Raw genomic sequence first — 6,360 nt, forward strand, 5'->3', positions numbered from 1 at the left:
TCCGTTTGGAAAACGACATCATGGGTTGACCATGAAAAACAGCCACCTCCACAACCTGATTGTTTTTAGGAAACCAAGAACTTTCATGATAAACCCATTAAGAATGCACTTAAAGTCATTGAGAAAGCGCCTCACAAAGTTGACATGATGTGCTACGCGGTACAACATTGAGGTCTGCCAGGTATTGCACCATCTGTTGTTAAGTCCCACTGATCAAGTGACAAAACCAGCCATCTCTGGAGCAATTGCATTGAAATTCTTCCTAGTAGAACATGGCAGTGATGAAAAACTCCTCCTTCGAGCCGGAGTTGAACCAGCTACCTAAGGATACCTGTCATTTATCAACCTACAGTCCTCCGCTCTACCAACTGAGCTATCGAAGGGTGAGGAGGTAAAAAGAGAAAGTGGTTTTTCATCAATTTCCGTTTGGAAAAAGACATCATGGGTTGACCATGAAAAACAGCCACCTCCACAACCTGATTGTTTTTAGGAAACCAAGAACTTTCATGATAAACCCATTAAGAATGCACTTAAAGTCATTGAGAAAGCGCCTCACAAAGTTGACATGATGTGCTACGCGGTACAACATTGAGGTCTGCCAGGTATTGCACCATCTGTTGTTAAGTCCCACTGATCAAGTGACAAAACCAGCCATCTCTGGAGCAATTGCATTGAAATTCTTCCTAGTAGAACATGGCAGTGATGAAAAACTCCTCCTTCGAGCCGGAGTTGAACCAGCGACCTAAGGATACCTGTCATTTATCAACCTACAGTCCTCCTCTCTACCAACTGAGCTATCGAAGGGTGAGGAAGTGAAAAGAGAAAGTGGTTTTCCATCAATTTCCGTTTGGAAAACGACATCATGGGTTAACCATGAAAAACAGCCACCTCCACAACCTGATTGTTTTTAGGAAACCAAGAACTTTCATGATAAACCTATTAAGAATCCACTGAAAGTCATTGAGAAAGCACCACACAAAGGGAACATGATATGCTATGCGATACAACATTGAGGTCTGCCAGGTATTGCACCATCTGTTGTTAAGTCCCACTGATCAAGTGACAAAACCAGCCATCTCTGGAGCAATTGCATTGAAATTCTTCCTAGTAGAACATGGCAGTGATGAAAAACTCCTCCTTCGAGCCGGAGTTGAACCAGCGACCTAAGGATACCTGTCATTTATCAACCTACAGTCCTCCGCTCTACCAACTGAGCTATCGAAGGGTGAGGAGGTAAAAAGAGAAAGTGGTTTTCCATCAATTTCCGTTTGGAAAACGACATTATGGGTTGACCATGAAAAACAGCCACCTCCACAACCTGATTGTTTTTAGGAAACCAAGAACTTTCATGATAAACCTATTAAGAATCCACTAAAAGTCATTGAGAAAGCACCACACAAAGGGAACATGATATGCTATGCGATACAACATTGAGGTCTGCCACGTATTGCACCATCTGTTGTTAAGTCCCACTGATCAAGTGACAAAACCAGCCATCTCTGGAGCAATTGCATTGAAATTCTTCCTCGTAGAACATGGCAGTGATGAAAAACTCCTCCTTCGAGCCGGAGTTGAACCAGCGACCAAAGGATACCTGTCATTTATCAACCTACAGTCCTCCGCTCTACCAACTGAGCTATCGAAGGGTGAGGAGGTAAAAAGAGAAAGTGGTTTTCCATCAATTTCCGTTTGGAAAACGACATCATGGGTTGACCATGAAAAACAGCCACCTCCACAACCTGATTGTTTTTAGGAAACCAAGAATTTTCATGATAAACCTATTAAGAATCCACTAAAAGTCATTGAGAAAGCACCACACAAAGGGAACATGATATGCTATGCGATACAACATTGAGGTCTGCCACGTATTGCACCATCTGTTGTTAAGTCCCACTGATCAAGTGACAAAACCAGCCATCTCTGGAGCAATTGCATTGAAATTCTTCCTCGTAGAACATGGCAGTGATGAAAAACTCCTCCTTCGAGCCGGAGTTGAACCAGCGACCTAAGGATACCTGTCATTTATCAACCTACAGTCCTCCGCTCTACCAACTGAGCTATCGAAGGGTGAGGAGGTAAAAAGAGAAAGTGGTTTTCCATCAATTTCCGTTTGGAAAACGACATCATGGGTTGACCATGAAAACAGCCACCTCCACAACCTGATTGTTTTTAGGAAACCAAGAACTTTCATGATAAACCTATTAAGACTCCACTAAAAGTCATTGAGAAAGCACCACACAAAGGGAACATGATATGCTATGCGATACAACATTGAGGTCTGCCACGTATTGCACCATCTGTTGTTAAGTCCCACTGATCAAGTGACAAAACCAGCCATCTCTGGAGCAATTGCATTGAAATTCTTCCTCGTAGAACATGGCAGTGATGAAAAACTCCTCCTTCGAGCCGGAGTTGAACCAGCGACCTAAGGATACCTGTCATTTATCAACCTACAGTCCTCCTCTCTACCAACTGAGCTATCGAAGGGTGAGGAGGTAAAAAGAGAAAGTGGTTTTTCATCAATTTCCGTTTGGAAAAAGACATCATGGGTTGACCATGAAAAACAGCCACCTCCACAACCTGATTGTTTTTAGGAAACCAAGAACTTTCATGATAAACCCATTAAGAATGCACTTAAAGTCATTGAGAAAGCGCCTCACAAAGTTGACATGATGTGCTACGCGGTACAACATTGAGGTCTGCCACGTATTGCACCATCTGTTGTTAAGTCCCACTGATCAAGTGACAAAACCAGCCATCTCTGGAGCAATTGCATTGAAATTCTTCCTAGTAGAACATGGCAGTGATGAAAAACTCCTCCTTCGAGCCGGAGTTGAACCAGCGACCTAAGGATACCTGTCATTTATCAACCTACAGTCCTCCGCTCTACCAACTGAGCTATCGAAGGGTGAGGAAGTGAAAAGAGAAAGTGGTTTTCCATCAATTTCCGTTTGGAAAACGACATCATGGGTTAACCATGAAAAACAGCCACCTCCACAACCTGATTGTTTTTAGGAAACCAAGAACTTTCATGATAAACCTATTAAGAATCCACTGAGAGTCATTGAGAAAGCACCACACAAAGGGAACATGATATGCTATGCGATACAACATTGAGGTCTGCCACGTATTGCACCATCTGTTGTTAAGTCCCACTGATCAAGTGACAAAACCAGCCATCTCTGGAGCAATTGCATTGAAATTCTTCCTCGTAGAACATGGCAGTGATGAAAAACTCCTCCTTCGAGCCGGAGTTGAACCAGCGACCTAAGGATACCTGTCATTTATCAACCTACAGTCCTCCGCTCTACCAACTGAGCTATCGAAGGGTGAGGAGGTAAAAAGAGAAAGTGGTTTTCCATCAATTTCCGTTTGGAAAACGACATCATGGGTTGACCATGAAAAACAGCCACCTCCAAAACCTGATTGTTTTTAGGAAACCAAGAACTTTCATGATAAACCCATTAAGAATGCACTTAAAGTCATTGAGAAAGCGCCTCACAAAGTTGACATGATGTGCTACGCGGTACAACATTGAGGTCTGCCAGGTATTGCACCATCTGTTGTTAAGTCCCACTGATCAAGTGACAAAACCAGCCATCTCTGGAGCAATTGCATTGAAATTCTTCCTCGAAGAACATGGCAGTGATGAAAAACTCCTCCTTCGAGCCGGAGTTGAACCAGCGACCTAAGGATACCTGTCATTTATCAACCTACAGTCCTCCGCTCTACCAACTGAGCTATCGAAGGGTGAGGAGGTAAAAAGAGAAAGTGGTTTTCCATCAATTTCCGTTTGGAAAACGACATCATGGGTTGACCATGAAAAACAGCCACCTCCACAACCTGATTGTTTTTAGGAAACCAAGAATTTTCATGATAAACCTATTAAGAATCCACTAAAAGTCATTGAGAAAGCACCACACAAAGGGAACATGATATGCTATGCGATACAACATTGAGGTCTGCCACGTATTGCACCATCTGTTGTTAAGTCCCACTGATCAAGTGACAAAACCAGCCATCTCTGGAGCAATTGCATTGAAATTCTTCCTCGTAGAACATGGCAGTGATGAAAAACTCCTCCTTCGAGCCGGAGTTGAACCAGCGACCTAAGGATACCTGTCATTTATCAACCTACAGTCCTCCGCTCTACCAACTGAGCTATCGAAGGGTGAGGAGGTAAAAAGAGAAAGTGGTTTTCCATCAATTTCCGTTTGGAAAACGACATCATGGGTTGACCATGAAAAACAGCCACCTCCACAACCTGATTGTTTTTAGGAAACCAAGAATTTTCATGATAAACCTATTAAGAATCCACTGAGAGTCATTGAGAAAGCACCACACAAAGGGAACATGATATGCTATGCGATACAACATTGAGGTCTGCCACGTATTGCACCATCTGTTGTTAAGTCCCACTGATCAAGTGACAAAACCAGCCATCTCTGGAGCAATTGCATTGAAATTCTTCCTAGTAGAACATGGCAGTGATGAAAAACTCCTCCTTCGAGCCGGAGTTGAACCAGCGACCTAAGGATACCTGTCATTTATCAACCTACAGTCCTCCGCTCTACCAACTGAGCTATCGAAGGGTGAGGAAGTGAAAAGAGAAAGTGGTTTTCCATCAATTTCCGTTTGGAAAACGACATCATGGGTTGACCATGAAAAACAGCCACCTCCACAACCTGATTGTTTTTAGGAAACCAAGAACTTTCATGATAAACCTATTAAGAATCCACTGAGAGTCATTGAGAAAGCACCACACAAAGGGAACATGATATGCTATGCGATACAACATTGAGGTCTACCACGTATTGCACCATCTGTTGTTAAGTCCCACTGATCAAGTGACAAAACCAGCCATCTCTGGAGCAATTGCATTGAAATTCTTCCTCGTAGAACATGGCAGTGATGAAAAACTCCTCCTTCGAGCCGGAGTTGAACCAGCGACCTAAGGATACCTGTCATTTATCAACCTACAGTCCTCCGCTCTACCAACTGAGCTATCGAAGGGTGAGGAGGTAAAAAGAGAAAGTGGTTTTCCATCAATTTCCGTTTGGAAAACGACATCATGGGTTGACCATGAAAAACAGCCACCTCCACAACCTGATTGTTTTTAGGAAACCAAGAACTTTCATGATAAACCCATTAAGAATGCACTTAAAGTCATTGAGAAAGCGCCTCACAAAGTTGACATGATGTGCTACGCGGTACAACATTGAGGTCTGCCAGGTATTGCACCATCTGTTGTTAAGTCCCACTGATCAAGTGACAAAACCAGCCATCTCTGGAGCAATTGCATTGAAATTCTTCCTCGTAGAACATGGCAGTGATGAAAAACTCCTCCTTCGAGCCGGAGTTGAACCAGCGACCTAAGGATACCTGTCATTTATCAACCTACAGTCCTCCGCTCTACCAACTGAGCTATCGAAGGGTGAGGAAGTGAAAAGAGAAAGTGGTTTTCCATCAATTTCCGTTTGGAAAACGACATCATGGGTTAACCATGAAAAACAGCCACCTCCACAACCTGATTGTTTTTAGGAAACCAAGAACTTTCATGATAAACCTATTAAGAATCCACTGAGAGTCATTGAGAAAGCACCACACAAAGGGAACATGATATGCTATGCGATACAACATTGAGGTCTGCCACGTATTGCACCATCTGTTGTTAAGTCCCACTGATCAAGTGACAAAACCAGCCATCTCTGGAGCAATTGCATTGAAATTCTACCTAGTAGAACATGGCAGTGATGAAAAACTCCTCCTTCGAGCCGGAGTTGAACCAGCGACCTAAGGATACCTGTCATTTATCAACCTACAGTCCTCCACTCTACCAACTGAGCTATCGAAGGGTGAGGAGGTAAAAAGAGAAAGTGGTTTTCCATCAATTTCCGTTTGGAAAACGACATCATGGGTTGACCATGAAAACAGCCACCTCCACAACCTGATTGTTTTTAGGAAACCAAGAACTTTCATGATAAACCTATTAAGAATCCACTAAAAGTCATTGAGAAAGCACCACACAAAGGGAACATGATATGCTATGCGATACAACATTGAGGTCTGCCACGTATTGCACCATCTGTTGTTAAGTCCCACTGATCAAGTGACAAAACCAGCCATCTCTGGAGCAATTGCATTGAAATTCTTCCTCGTAGAACATGGCAGTGATGAAAAACTCCTCCTTCGAGCCGGAGTTGAACCAGCGACCTAAGGATACCTGTCATTTATCAACCTACAGTCCTCCGCTCTACCAACTGAGCTATCGAAGGGTGAGGAGCTAAAAAGAGAAAGTGGTTTTCCATCAATTTCCGTTTGGAAAACGACATCATGGGTTGACCATGAAAAACAGCCACC

Source organism: Scomber japonicus, chromosome 13, assembly GCF_027409825.1.
Source record: "Scomber japonicus isolate fScoJap1 chromosome 13, fScoJap1.pri, whole genome shotgun sequence".
Taxonomy (NCBI): domain Eukaryota; kingdom Metazoa; phylum Chordata; class Actinopteri; order Scombriformes; family Scombridae; genus Scomber; species Scomber japonicus.